The sequence below is a fragment of the Callospermophilus lateralis genome, unplaced genomic scaffold (genome assembly GCF_048772815.1).
Source record: "Callospermophilus lateralis isolate mCalLat2 unplaced genomic scaffold, mCalLat2.hap1 Scaffold_83, whole genome shotgun sequence".
NCBI lineage: Eukaryota > Metazoa > Chordata > Mammalia > Rodentia > Sciuridae > Callospermophilus > Callospermophilus lateralis.
Genome location: NW_027516368.1, coordinates 4,114,886 through 4,135,487, shown reverse-complemented (window position 1 = coordinate 4,135,487; position 20,602 = coordinate 4,114,886). Strand labels below are relative to the sequence as shown.

At 40.8% G+C, this 20,602-nt stretch overlaps 1 pseudogene; it reads left to right on the top strand.

The window, feature by feature from the left end:
* The window catches only part of LOC143390138 (chromodomain-helicase-DNA-binding protein 1-like), a 44,580-nt pseudogene continuing 23,978 nt past the window's right edge, over positions 1-20,602 (top strand).

Below are 20,602 nucleotides of genomic sequence, written 5' to 3'. Positions count from 1 at the left end.
ATGGAGGGTAGCCTGCCGGGCTTCTTAGTAGCCTTCCAGGCGAAGGGCAGACCCGAGGTGGTGAGGACGTGGGTGCAGGAGCCGGACTTACGGCAGTGCGGCCTGACAGGTAAGTGGGCTGCAGGAGAAGTGCCGCCCAGACGCGCCACCTCGTGCACACCAGCTTTCCGCGAGCCGGGGCTTCCCCTCCGCCGGTAGTGGGTGGGCACTGGCGTGGTGGGCGCAGCTCGGTGCGGGGCACTTCCGGGTAGCCGGGCGGTGGGCGAGGAAACTTGCCCGGTGGGGCGCGAAGCCCGGGTCCAGGCGGTCCGGCTGTGCGGGTGGCGCTGCGGTCGGACTCGGAAGACGCACCGCCCCCTTGACTCTGGGAGCCTGCGCGCGCCGCAGGTGGCTGGCCGCCGGGTGGTCCTCCCCTCGCCGCTCTGCGCGCTCAGTCGGGGTCCCTCCTGCCCTCGGGGAGCAGCCGCAGTGACCCTCGCCGGCCTCCCCTTCCCTTCCCTCCCCTCCCCTTCCCTCGCCGTCAGTCGTCTCTCGGAAGCGCCGGTGGAGCGCCGGTGGAGCGCGCGGGCGAGGGCGCGGCAGGACGGGCGGGGGGGGGGGGGGCGCCCGAAGTTCCCGCCCGGAGTGTGGCGCTTCTCGGTGGAGAGCGCTCGGCCCGCTCCTGCCTCTAGGGCTCCGTGGCTCTTGGGAAACGAAGCGCAGTGCCGCTTCCCTCAGAGTGGAGGGCGGGTGGAGAGGGGCCTGTGGGCAGGCTGGTCCGCCGCAGTGACCCGGGGGGACGCGGAGATGGGTGAGGAGGTGGGTGAGGAGGGCGGGCTGAGGCGCAGGTCGCAGGGAGCCTTGGGGGGAGTAGTAGGGCCTCCACCACCAGGCGGTGCGGGAAGTCGGGGACGGTACCAAGGTTAGCGCTGGTGGGCGACTGGCCCTCCTGTTCGTTAAAGTAAATGGATATGTAGGGAAACTGTGGGTGGGTCAAGATTCTTCTTTTCCTGATTCCAGCAGCAGTGTGTGTTCTTTGTGAAACATTTGGGGAAATAGCGTACGCTTTTGGTCGGTTCCTGGATTCCTGGTCCTGGAGGTAGATATCACCTGAATGAGCCAGTTCTGATAGTTATCCAGCAGTTGTACCAGGAAGCTAAACCAGGAGCTGCTTTTCCAGCCCTTCCAAAAAAAAATTTTATGGTGACCTGATTCCCTATATTAAATCCTTTTCTGTCTGACTTCTTTTTGGATGATTTTTTTTTCGTTTTGCAGTCATCTTCTAAGTATTAAATACTGTTATCTTTGTATAGTTTCGTATCATTTTAATTAAACATGTTATTATATACTAATTATAGATTCACCTGCAGTTTTTTAAAAAAAGAGATCCCATGGAACCTTCCTCAGTTTCCCCAATGATAATGTCTTGCAAAGCTTCTGTAGAATATCGTAGCCCAGATATTGACTGGAGTTTTAGACAGAGGCCTGACTCTGGAGAGCCAACAGATCATTTAGAACAAGAGGAAGCTTCAAACTGCAAGGCATCCTGATCTCACAAGAGGAGAAGGTTAATCAGGCAGGGTCTTTTGGGTGGGGGTACCTGGACTGCCTCATTATAGTCACCTCCTCCTAATCACATCTGGTGAAGGGTCTATTTTCTAAAGGTGTGAGTGATTAGATTGTGTAATCCAGGATAACTCAGTATGGTCTCCCCATCTCCAGACCCTCAACCTTAGTCATGGCTGTGGACTCCTTTTTGCCAAGTAAGGTAACATTCACTGATTCTGAGGTCTGTGCATGAACTCTTTGAGGGTCACTCTTTATCCACCACTTCAACCTTTTACTTTTTTAAATATATATCTTTATTTTTACTTATTATTTTATGAGGATCGAACCCAGGACCTCATATGTGTGACACAAGTGCTCTTCCACTGAGCTACAACCCCATCCCATCAACCTTTTACTTTTGACTATTTTATAGATATGATTATAAATATATATAATGTAAATATTTATAGTGTCTTGCCATCCTTGTTCAGTTTTAAACACCCTTTATGTAGCAGCGTCTCCATTCTTAACCCTGCTTCTCTGTTGGCGCACAGTGTAGTCCTGTTTTCATTTTGTCCTTTAGCAGGGGCAGTCCACAGCCCAGTTGTACTAGGTTGTGGGGAGGCCAAAGAAGGTGCTGGAGACAGCATGGGAGACATGGTTTATCGGGGAAAGCTTCTAACAGATCAATGACGGCTCCAGGAAGAGTTCCGTGGCAACAGACTGAACAGATAGCACCTGTGTCCCTGAAGGTGCTTCTCCAAGCAGTACCTCTCTTGCTCCTGGTGTTTTGCCTGGTGGCTCTGGCCAAACAAGTGACATGTATCTTTTCCACAGAGCCCTCAGTTCTCTGCCCAGCCCCATTCAGGGAGGAGGCTTACATGTTAGACTGAGGAAGCAGTGACATCAGCTTTAGTTTGAGTGTATGATCAGCATACATGCAAGAAAGTAGCTTTTTACAGATAACACTAACTTGCCCTAGTGCCCAGTGTGCAGAGAGAAGCCAGTGTCCTCCAAGATGATATTTATCTGGACTTTCCAGCCTAGGCTTGATCTCATTGGTCCCTTAATTTTGCTAGGTTTTTATAAACAGAAAGGGAACATTCAGGATCATGGTGTTTTACTGTCCCCCTTTTCTTTAAGGGACAATATAGCAGGAATGGCAGATTTAGATGAGTGCCATTAAGCAAGCATATGAACAGTCCATGTGTTGTTTGTCGCATCACTTCCAGGAATACTTATTTCCAGGTAAGGACAGTGGCTTGAGACTGGGTATTACAGAACAGATCCCAGGCTGAGTTTCTCATCAATCAAGAAGATTATATAACAGTGATAGGCTATTTCAGGGCTTTGAATGGTAACCCAAGTCTGCCCAAAAAGAAATTTGGAAATCAGCTAATGTTTGTATACATAGAACGTCCCAATAAAAGATATAGCCAATAAAGTTTGACATTAAGGGAATGTAAGCCATGTTCTTCATTCAAAGCCTTAGAGCTTAGCCCACATATGTGCTGAAATGTCTGCTCTCTGGTTTTGCTATATTTTTATTTCTAGGAATTCATTTACGCCCTTATCAACTGGAGGGAGTCAACTGGCTAGCCCAGCGATTCCACTGTCAAAATGGCTGCATCCTGGGAGATGAGATGGGCCTTGGTAAGACCTGCCAGGTATGTTACTGTGGAAGAAGCACTGTTTACCTACATTGAAACACCTCCTCACAACTCATTTCCATCTTTTTTTTTGGGGGGGGTACCCCAGATTGAACTCAGGTGTACTTAAAAACTTTACCATACATCCAGCCCTTTTTTGTATTTTATTTGAAGAGAGTGTCTCACTTAGTTGCTTAGTGCCTCCCTAAATTGCTGAGGTTGGCTTTGAACTCATGATCCTCCTGCCTTAGCCTCCGGAGCTAATGGGATTATAGGCGTGTGCCACCACACCTGGCTTAATACCATCTTTAAGTGCTGTTATATATGTGTGTGTGTGAGGGTGTATGTGTGTGTGTATGTATGTATATACTAGAATGTGAAATGCTTAACTTTTAAGAGATCACAACCTTGGGATTGATTTTTCTAGTTGTGGGGGTAGTTATTAATTATGTCATTACCTTTATATGAGCATTGACATGTGTCTGTGAGAAAAGTTACTTGAGTTACAAGTGCAGTTAATGGGCCCAGGTTTAGGGTTGTTCTCTGTGTGAAGCATGTATACTTGCCCAAGGACCAAATTGACTGTGCTCCTTAGTAACACTATATGAAGTTAACTGTATTGCTTCTAATATTACTCTCTCTTTCTCAGTGGGGGTGGGTTGGGGTCGGGCTGCTGCCCATTTTTCTACAGTGATAGAGAAATATGGAGGAAGTACTGTATGTTTTCCAAAATAAAACTTAGACTCTCTGACCTTAAAAGGGGAGAATCAGATGTGGCCCCCTCGGGCATTGATCTAGTGATCAATGGTGGAGTGTTGAAATTGATGCTTCTGCCAGGATAATAAGCAATACTGCCCTGGGTTGACACATGGCCTTGGATTAATGGAAAATTCAGTCATAACACCTCTTGGGTTAATCACTTACTTATCTGAAGGATATAAAAGATATCCTGGTACAATCGTGATATATGTCAGAGGCAGCTTGATCAGAAATCAGGAAGATAAAAACTTTTCAATCCCAGGAAAGTTTCACCAGTGGTCACTGGAGAGAATGAGCAAGGGTCTCATAATCCTTTTAGAAGTTCAACTGTCCCGTCCGACTCTCACCATGTGTGTGTGTGTATACACACACACACACACACACACACACACACACACACACACATATATATAAACTTTAAGCTGGAGCAGCGGTGCACATAGGCTAGTCTGATCATATGTTGAAGCGTCCTTTACTCAGGCAGATGTACCTCATCAATCTTGGCATTATTCAGAAACAATGCGACCACTTATATAAGGTCCCCTGAGATTCATCACTTCTCTCTCTTGGGCAAACAAATCTGTTCCTGGTATATTCCTGTACGAGAACTATGAAACTAAAAATCAGTTTCCTGGAGGTATCCTCCCTATAATCTCCTTTGTCTCAGTCATTGAAATTGTCCTACTGACTTCACAGAGAGCCAGCAAATTCCACTTGTCCTTTGCCTTTCCACCTCTGCTTTAAATTCTCTAAAAATATACCAACTCCAAGTCTGTTTTGGTAAAAGTATGTTTAGAAATTTTGCATCTACATTATGAAGGATATTGTTTAGTGATATTCTTTTTTATACTAGTTTTGTCTGGTTTTAGTATTTTAGTATTTCTATTCATTAATGTAACATTGGCACTATAGTTTTGCATTTTATTATATTCAAAATCATTCAACTGGCTGCATAGTATGCCATCGAGAATTTATAATTTGCTTAAACGTCCTATTGATGAGGAATCATGAATTCCCCCTTTTTTGGGTTACTTAAATTAATTTTGATGTGAACACCTTTGAGCCTATAGTTTTCTCAGGATTTTGAATTTGATCCTTAGGGCATATTTTTTCCTCAGAAATAGCACAGTATTTGGGGATGCAAGCTCTTCACGTGTTTTTGTTTGTTGAGAGCAACTTTAGAGACATAAGTGTACTCAAACATGTCCCGAAGTATGCACATTTGGCTTTGCAAAGTTTCATTTCATACTCATACTTCTTGTGAGAATGATTTATTGTCTGTTTTCTGCATTTGAATGCGTGTTGTAGATATATGCATGTACAACTATGGCATATGGATCCCGCTATACAGTATGATTATAATGCACCCATTATGAAAGACCAAAGGTTGTATCTATTTTGTTCACATATAACTTGAGCTTAGAACTTGAGCCAGTAGAAGGCACCCTCTAAATGGTTATAGAAGGAGGGAGAAAGTTGGGGAGGAAGCAAAGCACTCTCATCAGAGCAGCCGAGCCAAGGGCCAAGGCCGTGATGTGCATGTACTGTTTGCTGTCAGGTCTTAGCACTTCTGGCTTAATATTTTCAAAGTACTCCTGCTGTTTTCCAACAGGTGTATTGGTTTCATTGATTTCTGTTCTTTCCTGACGTTTTTCCTTTTGGTTCAGTTACATAAATATTGAGCCTCATTGCTCGTTAACTCCTAAAGTAATTGAACACCATCAATTTCCTTAGCAAAGTCACTGAGCTTACCTGATGTCGTTCTAAGAACTTCTAAGAACGTACTAGTTTCCTAATATGAGGAAGATTGTATGGAATTTCTTTATAAAGCAAGTCTTGTATAACAGTTTGTGTTCTCTGCCTATGGTTGTGGGAACTTTATGGTTGTGTCTCCTGGAAAGGTGATCAAAACTGCCTGCTTTGTTTCAGACGATTGCTCTCCTCATTTACTTGACGGGAAGGTTAAATGATGAAGGACCATTTCTGATTCTCAGTCCTCTGTTTTGAACAACTGGAAAGAAGAAATGGAAAGGTACAGAGTAGATGTAGCTGAACTTGTATTGTTTATGTGAAGATATTTTTCTAGATGATGGATAAAAGATCATGAAGCAAAATCTTGTCATATTCAATGATTTTATTCCAGAAAGGTTGAACTGAAACAGTGTAGGCAAGACACAAGGTCTGATCGGGGAGGATCCAGTGGGTGTTACTGTTACCCTTCTACAATTTAAAGGCTAGTACTTATTCTCAGTAAATTTTGCTGATGTAAAGGAGAAACTGTCCTTCTCATAGTAACATAGGAAGTAACTAAAGTGAGAAACATCATTGCATTTTTAGTTAGCATGAGACCCTCTTAGACCTGATCCTTCTCCCTGCTTAACACAGACCTTACCCTGAGGTCTAACCATTATTCTAGGTACAGTTCTGTGACCAGCACCTAATGAATGGCGTCTGCACACTGCAGTCCGTCCATGACATGCACACACCTTCTCATGGCTGTGGCATTTGGGTCATCTGCTTCTTTTCTTGGATTTAGATTTGCTCCAGGTTTTTCTTGTGTAACATATGCAGGGGACAAGGAGGAAAGAGCCCATCTTCAGCAAGACCTAAAACAGAAGTCACGTTTTCATGTGCTGCTGACCACCTATGAGGTATTCATTCGTTTCTCCTAACCTGGGTCCTTAGAAGTTGTAGAACCCACTGAATTATATTGACTTTTTTTTTTGAGAGCACACATTTTTCTAGGAGGACATCCACCTTCATCACATTGTCAAAGAGGGACTGTGACCAAACGAAGTGCAGAATCACTGTGCTTCAAGGTAGCTAGACATATTTCCCTCTCTACTTGTGGATTAAGGGGAAAGCTTCCCAGAAAGTGGCACTTTAGCTGCCTCTTTGTTGATGAACAGGAGGAGGCAGGCAGCAGGGCAGAGGGTTTCATGTACAGAGGCATCATGTCTGATAACCGGGGGATAGGAATGCAGGATGCCTAGTTTCAGTCTTGTTTTAAATCCTTATCTGAGTAAGACTGGGCAACTGTAAGGCCTTCTACTTAACCATAACTTCTATCTGTTTGTGTGATAGTGCTACTTAGAAATTGTGCTTAGTTTTTAACTTAGTAAACAAGTTAAAGGCTTAGATCCTCTGGTTTAAGAGAGTTAACAAGAAATAAGAAACTAGATTATTAATAATCAGAATTTATCAATACCAGTCTTTATTTATTTAATTCTAACTTTTTTATTTTGTTACCAAGGATTGAACCTAAGGGTACTTAACCACTGAACCAATCCTCAGCCTTTTTTATTTTTGAAGACAGAGTCTCAGTAAGTTGCTGAGGCTGGCTTTGAGCCTGCCGCCTTCCTGCCTGAGTCTCCAGAAGCTGCTGGGATTCAGGTGTGGGCAACCATGCCCAGCAATACCAGTCTTTTTAATGTGTCTTCCTTAATTTTTCAGATTTGCTTGAAAGATGCACCGTTCCTAAAATCGTGAGTATACTGTACCCTGTCAGAAACTGTGCTGAATGTGTGGAAGTCTTGTCTTGTCTTACACTTTTTGATACTTGGCCTCTTTCCTGATATGTCTGGTCTGTCTTCTTTGGGTCCTGTTGATGTATAGGCAGGCATGGTGGGAATTCTGTGATCTAACCTCTACATTAGCTATGTGTTATTGGGTTGGTTTCTTAATTTCCATCAACTTCAGTGTCCTCATCTGTAAACTGGGGGTAGTTACCTTTCTTACTTTGGATGACTATTGTGACAACTGAGATTAAATCTACATGGTTGGTGTTTAGCAGATTACTAGAGATTTTTATTACTAGCAGATTTTTATTGTTGTTTTTTGGTTTTATTTTGGTACTGGGGATTGAACCCAGGAGTACTCTACCACTGAGCAACATCTCCAGTCCTTTTTATTTATTAATTTTTTAAATTTTGAGACAGGGTCTTTCTAAGTTGCCAAGGAAGGCCTTGAATTTGTGATCCTCCCACCTCAGCTCCCAGAGTCTCCAGGATCACAGGCGGGGCACTGCATCCAGCCTGGAAACTGGATTCTTTACACTGTAACTGCACAGATGCCTGTGAGGACTGCTGCTTGAGATCTTACTGTAGTATAGGAGCCTTTTCCTGGCAATTACCAGGTAGCAGTCAGTGCTATAGAACTGACTATTTGGAAAAAAAGTTTGAAGTTTACTTGTAATTTGTCCATTTAACTATGTCTTGGTACTGGGGATTGAACTCAGGGGCATTTACCACTGAGCTGCATGCCCAGCCCTTTTCATTGTTTATTTTGAGATAGTCTCACTAAGTCGTTGGGATGGGACTCAAATTTGCAATCCTCCAGCTTCCCAAGTAGTTGTCATTGTAAGGTGTGCCCCATCGTGCCCTGTGTGCATCTTTCATACTCAGATTTTGTTCTCAAAGGGCCTTATCAATATTTTAAATATTTTTTCCTCATCCAGATTGTTGTAAATGAGTTTCTGTTTTACTCTTATTTTGAAGACTGGGCCCAAGATTTTATGATTCCATCCAGTATTTTGTTTTACTTAATTTACATTTAAATGAGCATATGATGTGTTCCTTCTTTTTCTTTCTTTTTACTTTATTATTTTTATGTCGTGTCACGTTATTTCATGTCATTTCATTTTATGGTTCTGGGCATTGAGCTGAGGGCCTCCCAACTGCTCTACCACTCAGTCCTTACCCCAGCTCTTCTTGTCTTCTTAATATCCAACTTGTCTTGTTTTGAAGTCTCTCCATGGAAAGGGAGTTACTGGTAATAACCAGGAAAGTAAATCATAGAGCTGCCCCATGGTCTGTACAGTAGAGGGATGAGGAGTACAAAGATATTCATGAAACACGGTACTATCTGGCAGGTCTCAGAAGGTAATAAGATTGGGACATAAATGTTCTTGGGTACTTTATGTAAATTGTCCCATTTTGGTTTCATGAAAATCCTAGTAGGCAGGGATTATTATTCGCATTTTACAAAAAAGGATATTAAGAGATTAAGAATCCAAGTAAGGCAGAGCAGACATTCAAACCCAGCACTTGGTGCTTTGGGCCTCTTTTTTTAATGTTTATTTTTTTTAGTTGTAGTTGGACACGATACCTTTATTTTATTTATTTAGTTTTATGTAGTGTTGAGGATCAAACCCAGGGCCTCGCACATGCTAGGCAAGTGCTCTACTGATGAGCCACAGCCCCAGTCCCTGGACCGTGTTTTTAAGAGAAGCTTCTCTAAGTATGTAGAAGCACTGAAATGTCACCTTATTCAGCAGAAACACATTTTTATATTTCAGTCTGTTCTGAATGCATTTCTGGGTGGATTTAAGAGCCTTAGTAATAAAGGGACATTTATAATATTGACTCATAGCAAGAATCCCAACAACATAGTTATTTCTTTTAGTATGTTTGCTAATGTTATATTTCTCCATTGCTATATTTTACATTCTGAAAATAGGCAATGTGATAAAATCTGCACTCAAGAGGTTTATGAAGGCCATTTTTAAATTGTATGTTATCACCATGAAATATTGAAATCTTTTGGACAACAGGCAGTAGGCTTGTGAAATCTTGGATCGAGAAGATCAGGAGTTCCCTTGTTGGACTCTCCATTCTTGTGTTGGAATTCTCTCTACTTTCGTTTCTGGGAAACAGTCTTTAATTTTCTTTGATGAGTGATTCCATCCACTTTCACTCATTGAACCAAAATCCACTTCACTTAGTCTTTTGCGTTAAATAAGCATTTTTAGATGTTTGTGTATATACATATCTGTGTCTAGTCCTTCCAAAGGAATCAGACCTAGTCTGTTTTGAGTGGAACAATACTATGGACGCTCACCACCTATGTCATAACCACCGTCCAACCTCATGGGGACCCTGTCTCCTTATAATCCTAAATATATTCCCTGCTTATTCTGCCCAGTGCTGTCCTTGCACTTCCTGCCCTCTCTTTGGATCCCCAGTTTAGTCTTCTTATACTCCACTCTCGTTAGCTGAGTGTCTGTCTCTGGCTCTCTTCCTCTCAATTTTCTCTGTAGCCTAAGGAGGAAGGCTTCCTTTGTTGTTGTTGTTGTTTTTCTGCAAATATTTATTGGATATTTATTGATCCAGATGAGGCCATAGGGATAGAGAAGATTAAGACATTGACCTTGACTTTCAGGGGTGTGTAGTCTTGTAGCAGATGCAGACAAACATAGAAACAAAGGCAAAGGGTGGCATGTGCTCACCAGTAGGTAGAGTGCCAGTGTGTTTATTAACCTGCCCACCGCCTATACTGTGAGCCTCTGTGATCAGATTTCCCACATTTAATTCCTTCCATCAAAAATTCCTCTTACACTGCTTGTGGGATACAAGAACTGTGCAAACTTATTTATTAAATGATTTAAATAAGAGGGAAAAATGAGAGATGCTTAAAAAAGAGTTGAGTAAGTGAGGAAGAAGATGATAAATTATTAACATCTAGTACTTACTGAGATTCACTGCTATAGTTTGGATCCTATATATCTCCCAAAGGCTCATATGTTAAAGTCTTGGTCCCCAGCATGAAACTGGTGAAAGTGTGTGGAACCTTTGAAAGGTGAGCCCTCATGGGATGTCTTCTGGTCATTCATTGAGGGTGTGTCCTTGGAATGGGTAGCAGGGATCCAGCCTCTTCCTCTTCTTTGCTCTCTATGTCCCAGCCTTGAGATAGCTGGCTTCCTCTGCCATGCCCTTCTGCCATGATGTGCTTAACAGCAAGGGAGCCAGCTGATGGTGGACTGACCCTCCAAATTTGTGAGCCAGAGTAAAACTTTTCTCTTTTTAACTCATTATCTCAGCTACTTGTCACAGTAGCAGAAAGCTGACCAACACATTCATTATGGGTTAATTATCTTTCTTTATATTTTTTTTATTTATATATGACAGCGGAATGCATTGCAATTTATATAACATATATAGAGGATGTTTTTTTCATATCTCTGGTTGTTTACACAGTATATTCACATCATTCGTGTCTTCATATGTGTACTTTGGATAATAGTGTCCATCACATTCTATCATCATTTCTAACCCCATGCCCCCTCCCTTCCCCTCCAATCCCTCTTCCCTATCTAGAGTTCATCTATTCCTCCAATGCTCTCCCTCCCTACCCCACTAAGAATCAGCCTCCTTATATCAAAGAAAACATTCAGCATTTGGATTTTTGGGATTGGCTAACTTCACTTAGCATTATTCTCCAACTCCATCCATTTATCTGCAAATGCCATGATTTTATTCTCTTTTATTGCTGAGTAATATTTCATTGTGTATGTTTGCCACATTTTTTAATCCATTCATCTACTGAAGGGCATCTAGGTTGGCTCCACAGTTTAACTATTGTGAATTGTGCTGCTATAAACATTGATGTGGCTGTGTTCCTGTAGTATGCTGTTTTTAAGTCCTTTGAGTATAGACTGAGGCGTGGGATAGCTGGGTCGGATGGTAGTTCCATTCCCAGCTTTCCAAGGAATCTCCATACTGCTTTCCATATTGGCTACACCAATTGCAGTCCTACCAGCAGTGTACCTTTTCCCCCACATCCTCGCCAGCACTTATTGTTGTTTGTATCCATAATAGCTGCCATTCTGATTGGAGTGAGATGAAATCTTAGAGTACTTTTGGTTTTTATGTCTCTAATTGCTAGCGATGATGAACATTTTTTTCATATATTTATTGACTGATTGTATATCATCTTCTGAGAAGTGTCTGTTCAGGTCCTTGGCCCATTTATTGATTGGGTTGGTTATTTATTTATTTATTTTAGTGTTTAGCTTTTTGAGTTCTTTATATACCCTAAAGATTAGTGCTCTGTCTGATATGTGAGGGGGTAAAGATTTGCTCCCAAGATGTACACTCTCACAAATTGTTTCTTTTTCTGAGAAGAAACTTTTTAGTTTGAATCTGCCCCATTTATTGATTCTTGATTTTAATTCTGGCACCAAAGGAGTCTTATTAAGGAAGTTAGGGTCTACTTTTTCTTCTATTAGATCAGGGTCTCTGGTTTTATTCCCAGGTCCTTGATCCATTTTGACTCGAGTTTTGTGCACGGTGAGAGATTGGGGTTTATTTCATTTTGCACGTGGATTTTCAGTTTTACCAGCACCATTTGTTGAAGAGTTTATCTTTTCTCCAGTGTGTGTTTTTGCTACCTTTGTCTAATATCAGATAATTGCAATTTTGTGGCTTAGTCTCTGTGCCCTCTATTCTGGTCTACCAGTCTGTTTTGGTGCCAATACCATGCTTTTTTTGTTACTATTGCTCTGTAGCATAGTTTAAGGTCTGGTATAGTGATGCCCCCTGCTTCACTCTTCCTGCTAAGGATTGCTTTAGCTATTCTGGGTCTCTTATCTTAGCAGATGAATTTCATGATTGCTTTTTTGTTTCTATGAGGAATGCCATTGGGATTTTGATTGGAATTGCATTAAATCTGTATACTGCTTTTGGTAGTATGGTCATTTTGATAAAATATTAATTCTGCCTATCCTAGAGTGAGGTAGATCTTTCCATCTTCTAAGGCCTTCTTTGATTTCTTTCTTTAGGGTTCTATAATTTTCTTTATACAGATCTTTTACTTCTTTCCTTAAGTGGATTCCCAAGTTTTTGTGTGTGTTCTGGTGTTTTTGTTTTGTTTTGCTTTTGTTTTATTTTTGTTGTTCAGGTTTTGAGGTTATTGTGAATGAGATAGTTTTTCTCATTTCTTTCCAGAGGCTTTGTCACTGATATACAGAAATGCTTTTGACTTATGGGTGTTGATTTTGTATCCTGCTACATTCATTTATTTACTAGTTCTGGAAGTTTTCTGGTGGAACTTTTAGGGTCTTCTAGGTGTTGAATCGTATCATCATCAAATAATGCCAATTTGAGTTGTTTTTCCTATATGTATCCCTTTTGTTTCTTTCGTCTAATTGCTCTGGCCAGTGTTTCATGTACTGTGTTAAATAGGAGTGGTAAAAGGGGGCATCCCTGTCTTGTTACAGCTTTTAGAGGGAATGCCTTCAATTTTTCTTCATTTAGAATGATGTTGGCCTGGGGCTTAGCGTAGAGAGCCTTTATGATTTTGAGATATGTTCCTGTTATCTTTAGTTTTTCTAGTGTTTTGAACATGAAGGAGTGCTGTATTTTGTCATATGCTTTTTCTGCCTCTATTGAGATGATCATATGATTCTTATCTTTAAGTCTATTGATGTGATGACTTACATTTATTGATTTCTGTTGTGTTGAACCAACCTTGCATCCCTGGGATGAATCCCACTTGATCATGGTGCACAATCTTTTTGATGTTTTTGTATTCCATTTGCCAGAATTTTATGAGAATTTTTGTATCTTGTTCATTAGAGATACTGGTCTGAAGTTTTCTTTTTTTGATATGTCTTTGCCTGGTTTTGGAATCAGGGTGATATTGGCCTCATAAAATGAGTTTGGAAGTGCTCCCTCTTTTTCTGTTTCCTGAAATAAATTAAGAGTATTGGTATTAGTTCTTCTTTAAAGGTCTTGTAGAACTTGGCTGTGTATCCATCCAGTCCTTGGCTTTTCTTGGTTGGTAGACTTCTAATAGTATCTTCTATTTCATCATTTGAAATTTTTTTTTTAATGAGAGAGGGAGAGAATTTTAATATTTATTTTTCAGTTCTTAGCAGACACAACATCTTTGTTTATATATGGAGCTGAGGATCGAACCCGGGCCACATGCAAGCCAGGTGAGCGCGATACCACTTGAGCCACATCTCCAGCCTATCATCATTTGAAATTGATCTGTTTAAATTGTGTATTTCATCCTGATTCAATTTAGGCAAATCATATGACTCTAGAAATTTGTCGATGCCTTTGAGGTTTTCTATTTTATTGGAGTACAAGTTTTCAACATCATTTCTGATTATCTTCCTGTATGTCTGTAGTGTCTGTCGTGGTATTGGAAAGAAGGCTTCCTTTTTGTAGGCCAGCCTTTACACAGACGTTTGTTTTAATTTTTCAAGTATTGTCCTTCCTTACCCACTTTTTTGTTTGACACACTTAGTTTTACAAGTGCAAAAATAGTGCAGTGGGATTCCATAATGTTTACCAATAAAATTAAAAACTTAAAAGTCTTAAAACGCCCACTGTATTATCTTTTGCATGATTTTCACATTTTTAAAAGGATATTCAATATTTATACCTTTTTCATTATTGTATTTTGCAGCTACTATTTATCATTTTATCACCTATTATTAGATAGTTTATTTTCATTTTTTGCTATTTTAAGTTAATGCATCTAGAATATCATCCAATCTTTTTCCATATTTTGGATTTTTTAAACAGCTTTCCACCAGTAGCATCTGCTAAAAATATGATTCTAGGACTGAAACTTCTTGAGAAATTTCTCTCATGACATACTATACTATAAACATGCTGTGGCAGCAGCCCCCAGTGACCTCCACGTTAACAAGTCCAGTGGCTGCATCATCCTGGACATCTCCGTGATCCTGTTCACCACTCTCCCATTTTAAAGTCCTACTCCTTTAGCTGTGACATCACTGTCTCTTGATTTTTCTTATGGGTTTGAATATCTGCTCTGCCCTTATGATCTTGACCTAGTTACCTAGCCTTTCAGAGTTTTAGTGTCCTTGTTGGCACAATTATGGTTACTTGTCTTATTCTTTGGATTAAATTGCACATAAAGCCACAAGCGCAATGTCTGGTACATAGTACAATATGATAAATGTATCCTTTCATTTTTGTCTATGGCTCCTTACTTTCTGCATAGATCTTTCTCATCTGAGGGGAAAACAAAGCACATGGTAGTAACCTTTCAAGATAGGAAGGTCACGATGCCAGGTATGCTTCTAACAGAGTGGGCTGTTAGTCTTTCTAACATGTCATAATCGTATAGTAAGATGTGGTTGTGAAATATGTTTGAGCTACACGAAACTGAAAGTTTGTATTTTCTCTCACAGCTTCTCCTGGAGTTTTCTTGTTGTGGATGAAGCCCACAGATTGAAAAGCCAAAGCTCTCTGCTGCATAAGACACTCTCAGAGGTAAACTCAAAGGATAGTCTTCGTTTTTACACACACCCCTTCCTTTTTTAATAGACTTTATTTTTTAGAGCAAGTTAGGTTTACAACAAAATTGAATAGAAGGTACAGAGAGTTCCCATATATCCCCTGCCCCTTTACAAGCCTAGCTTCCCCCATTCTCAGCCTCTCCCTGAAGAGAGATGTTAAAACTAATGAACCTACGTTGGCACCTCAGTGTCACCAGAGTCCGTAATGCTGGATTCACTCGCTGTTGCGTGTCCTGTGAGTTGGAACAACAGGCGATGGCATGTTTCCACCCTATAGTATCATGCAGAGCGGGTTTCCTGGCTCAGAAATCCTATACCCATCTGTCCACCGTTCCTTCTCCCCTCTAACTCCCCTTTAAAACCACTTAGACTAGTCTATACAGAGCCAACTAAATGGAAACTTTATGATTATTATTATTTGTTCTAATTTGTAATATATGACAGCAGAATGCATTACAATTCAGATTACCCATATAGAGCACAATTGTTCCTATCTCTGGTTGAACACAAAATAGAGTCACACCATTCGTGTCTTCATACGAGTACTTCGGATAATGATGTCCATCTCATAAATTAAAACTTTTGTAGTCAGACTTCTGCAGAGCTAAATAAACCTGTTTTGGAGGGCAATGACAAAAGTAGTATTTAATATGGCTAATTACTATTCCTTTCTCTTGTTATCAAATGAGTCAGACCCTACCCCAATAAAATGCATTTTATTTTTGGAGATGTTTCAACTCTCTTTTGAGTGCTTTTAATTTTTCTCTTTTTTTTTTTTTACAAATAAAGATCTTATACTCCTGTCTGCAGTTGCAGATGCATTGGCTATACCTTACACCTCCCCCAATTTACATATTTAGAAACTTACCGTTCACATGGAGTCATGAAGAGACCAATTTCTTACAGCATATTGCCTTCAGTCTCTCATCTGTTGTATTTTTAGTATGATACACTTGATTGCATTCCCTTCTCTTGATCTCTTGTATCATTTGGCAAAGTAGATGAGAAAGATCATTGTGGCCTGGAGCTTCCCTTGTTTCTGAGAAGCCAATGAAATGTGAAGTACCTTCTCCTTGTTGACCTGAAAGTTTGCTCATTCATGGGACCACACTTATTAATTTCTGAGATAATCAAAATTTGGTCCTCATCCTATAATAAATCACTTAAATTTAGAGGAAAATCTTAGACCTGGATTATGTATTTAATATTTATTGGCCTAAAATTTGCAGTGTTTAGAGTTTTTACTGAAGATATAATCATTTTTATTAGTTTCAAATATTGTTATCCCCTGCCTGGTAGGGCATCCTCTATCTCTGCTGTCCTCTTTGCCTTCTTTTTAGGGACCCTTGATTATGTGTCCTTCCCAAGAGTTGGTACTCTGTTTTTAAAATAATACACATGCATAGGATGTGACTTTTCCACATTACTTAATTCTGCTCGTGTAAGTTCTTGTTAATGTCAGCTCAGAGGTTGACCTTGCTTGGCCTGATATCTGTTGTCGCTGTTTTTCTTCCTTCATTAGTCTCTTCTCCTCCGTGTTCTTATCTGTTTCTCAGTGTTTTTCTTTTTTCTTTTGGAAATGCTGGGGATTGACCCAGGGCTTCATGCATGCTAGGCAAGCGTTCTGCTGGTGACCCACATTCCCAGCCCTGTTTCTTAAAAATTTACAGAATCCCTTTTTATGTTGGACTGTCCATGCCTTACTATCCAGAAACATCTAGAAATCTTGATATCTTGACTCTGATATATTGCAAAGTTTATGAACAGACATTGTGTCAGTGTAAATCTTGCTGCTTGCTTGTAGCATTGAGGCCTGATACTATAAATAACTCTGGCTTCTCAAACTCTTTGAATGAATGTGTTTACCGAGATACTCCTGTTAATTCCCCCATGTAGGTCATAACATGTTTGACTCCTCACATAGATTGCATTTAGTAACCCTAGTGAATACTCATGTAATACAACGCGATGTCACTTACATGCTGTACTTGTTTTAAGGAGTCTTTGCCAAGTACCATTATGAGCTGTTTAAAAGTTTAACAGAACTTTAATCAAGTGCACATTAGAACTTTTTTTTAAGGGAGGAGGGGCATTAGGAACATAGATTTTGAAGGACATCTTCCATAATATTCTGACTGCTGCCTGTATCTTGAGAATCGCTTTTATACACACCTAAGCCTATTTCTTGATTCCTTATCTAGAGTGAGAGCCTTAGAATTTCCTTTGTGGATCTTCTTGATCTCTGGCATCTTCCTTTCCCTCAGTTTCCTAAAGAGTGAGTTTGTTTCTTAGATAAATATTTATTAGACTTTTTGGATGTGCCAGGCTCTGCAGGTGGTATTAAGCAAATAATTACAAAATGCCTTGAATAGGTGAGACTGAAGGGCCTACTGCATTAGAAAGAGCTTGGGCTCTCTTGCTGTGGGCTACCCATTGGGTTTTCTACTCAAGAACTTTGCCCTGACTCAGGGCACACAATTAGGATTGGGCTCTCTGCTTTCCAGGTGTGGAGCCAGAGCCTTTTGAAGTTGGAGACCACCTGATTGAGGCTAGCTGGGAAACTTCACCTGCTGGATAAGCTGCTGGCATTCCTGCATTCCAGGTTGGAATAGGTTGACATATACTGCTCTAGGGAGTGACTGGTTCAAACCTGAATAATGAGGAACTTACTGATTCTTGAGACTGATTCAAGTTTCCTTTTTTAGAAGCCTGGAATTCAAGGCCTACTTTCTCTGCAACTGTACACCCACCCCCCATTCCATCTCATCCAACCCCACTCCTCCACCTTTATCCTTTCTTTCCTGAATTCCTACAGCATTTAGGATCCCAGTCCAGGACTTGGCAAGCCCTGCCTTACTCTGCTACCTTGTTGATCAGTGTGTGTTCACCTCATCAGTCCAACTATGTTGGTTGCATCCACAAGGACGAGTCAACATTGAGCATTTTTTTTTTTTTGAAGAATAAGATAGTTTTAATGTGTCTTTCCATAGAATGTCGATTATATAGAAAAACAGAGCAGAGAAATCTGGCAGAAAACATCTTAATTAAATGAAAAAAAGTTAACATAATCAGGCTGTCTAGAGATATAGCTGTGTGGTGGAACAGACTAAGGAGGCCCTGGTTCCATCTAAAAGTAAGACAGCAAGGTGACTCACACCTGTAATCCCAGTTGACTCTGAAGGATGAGGCAAAATGATCACCAAGTGTGAGGCCAGCCTCAGCAATTTAGCCAGTCCATGTCTCAAAATAATAATAAGTAGGTTTAGACATAGCTCAGTGGTAGAGAGCACTCCTGGAGCATTTCTTTTAAAATTGCCTGCTGCTTCCTTGAGTTGAACTGACACATAATAAAGGTTGAGTAAACATTGGGTCTTGTTAATCTTTGGGATTTGATTTAAACTCAAGGCGTAGTTGGGGAATACTCTTTCCCAGAAATGCAAGTTGTGTATCAGAAGATGACATTTGGTTAGTGTTAGGCAGCCTGGTATCCAGCATGTACATCTTCATCACCACAGGAAAGGGGGAGTCTAGGAAAAGACCAGAGACTCAAGAATTTCAGAATTGTGCCTTTAGGATGATTGCCCCAGGTGTGGCCTGAACTAACCTAAAACTTCAGATTTTTCAAAATTGTCCAGTCTTTTGCAAATTAAATAATTGCATGTCTTGGGGCTGGCGTTGTGGCTCAGTGGTCGAATGCTTGCCTAGCTAGCACATGCGAGGCCCTGGGTCCAATCCTCAGCACCACACAAAAATAAATAAATAGCTCAGTGACTAAGCACTCGCCTCACGGTGAGGCAGGAGATTAGATCTTCAGCACCACATTCAAGAATATAAATAAATAAAACAAAGTTATTGTGTCCATCTACAACTAAAGAAATTGAAAGAATAAAATAAAGGTATTGTGTTCAACTATGACTAACACGTAAATATAAAAAATTGTTAAAAATTATAATTACACGTCTTACTGTATTTTATGGCCTTTGACGTATCTACCATAAGTGTGTGTGTTAGAGATGGAGAAGAACCTATAGATACCTTCCGTCCAAGTTTTTCATGACCTCGAAAGGTCATGCCCAATGTCATATAGGTAATAAGTGGCAGAGAGAGATAAGAATCGAGGTACTCACCTTCAAACTCAGTGCTTTTTCCAACAATTTGGGGCTAGAGTCTGGCCAATGTTCTCCCCAACTCTTGGTCTTACTCTCCTGGCAGCCTTAAGGTAAGTTTAGTTTCTTAAAAAGAATGTTGTTTTAACAGCATTGTCCTTATTCAGGCAAATTTAAAACAATGTCTGATAAGAAGGGCAGTCACCTTGACTTTGTTCCTTCTACATTATTTTGAATTTTCCTTTCCTTTCTTCACTCTCTATATGTAAGTTTCTTGTGTACCAAGGGGGATTGCTTCTCTAACATGCTTCTCGACTTTTCTAGATGGTAATGACTTGTACTGCCAAGTGGGAATAGCAGTAGATAGCCTTCCGTAGCTCTTCAGGATCTTGGGGAACGGGTGCACACATATTTGAACTTTGCCTTTACTCTTCACATGTGTATTTATTTTTCTATTGAAATGAAACTTCTGTTTTCATTGAGTGAAGTGTAATATTCCAGAAAGAGGCTCCTTGGTTACGCCAGGGCTTCCACACTCCCTGGTGAATTGACAGGTGCCCTGGGACTGCTCTGAGGGATGCCGCTACATGTGGAGGCACTTTGTCTTCTTGTATAAAGTATTCAGAGTTTCTGAGAAAGTTACAGGACATTGATATTTCTACTTTAACATTTCCCTTATGTGTAAAGTTGTCCTCTTTGGTAGATTTTGCCTGAGGGTCACTCCCCCTAAACACTACTAGAGTTGGCAGTTTCTCCTTTTCTTCTTCTTGCCAGGGGCCATCGCATCTTACTCTTCTCTCAGATGACCCATATTCTCCAGGACTATATGGACTACAAAGGTGACTCCCCTTGGCCACTACATCATCTGAGAATCATAAGGGGTGTGGGAAGGTTACTGAGGAAAAGGTTAAAGACAAGAAGGTGAAAAGGCTGAGGAGAGTGGACAGTGGTGTGTGAAGCAAGGATTGACAGCAGGGTAGAGACGCATGGGCAGAAGTAACACCCACATTCTCACCAGGTGATACAGGTGATGGGTATGGAGCAGACGTGAAAATGTTGAGTGGCTTCAAAAATGTGTGAGTTGAGTTTCAGCGACAAACACTTGCAGCGTCTCTCGACAGTTCAGCAGTTATGTACTTATTCAAGATTAGTAAGAAAATAAAGATTGATAGTATGGAGATCCCACAAATCAAGCAGGGGGAGGGTAAGAGCAATTATTTCTGTGACAGTAGGGAATGTAGGCAGTTACTTGAGAACTCTGCTTAATATATAATAAAATTGATGTGGGATAATGGGACAAAGTTTGAACAGAGGTTGATTTTTGAGCCTGTGGGAGAGTATCAGCCTCAGAAATAACTGTTTTAAAATTTAGTTGAGAGTGGTCTCTCAGATCTACTTGATGCCCCCCAAGTACTGCAGTAACTGGACACTTCAGCTACTGGCACATTGAGGAATCTCGAGTGCCAAAACATGACTTGAGATTGCAATTCCCCTTCCTGACCTGA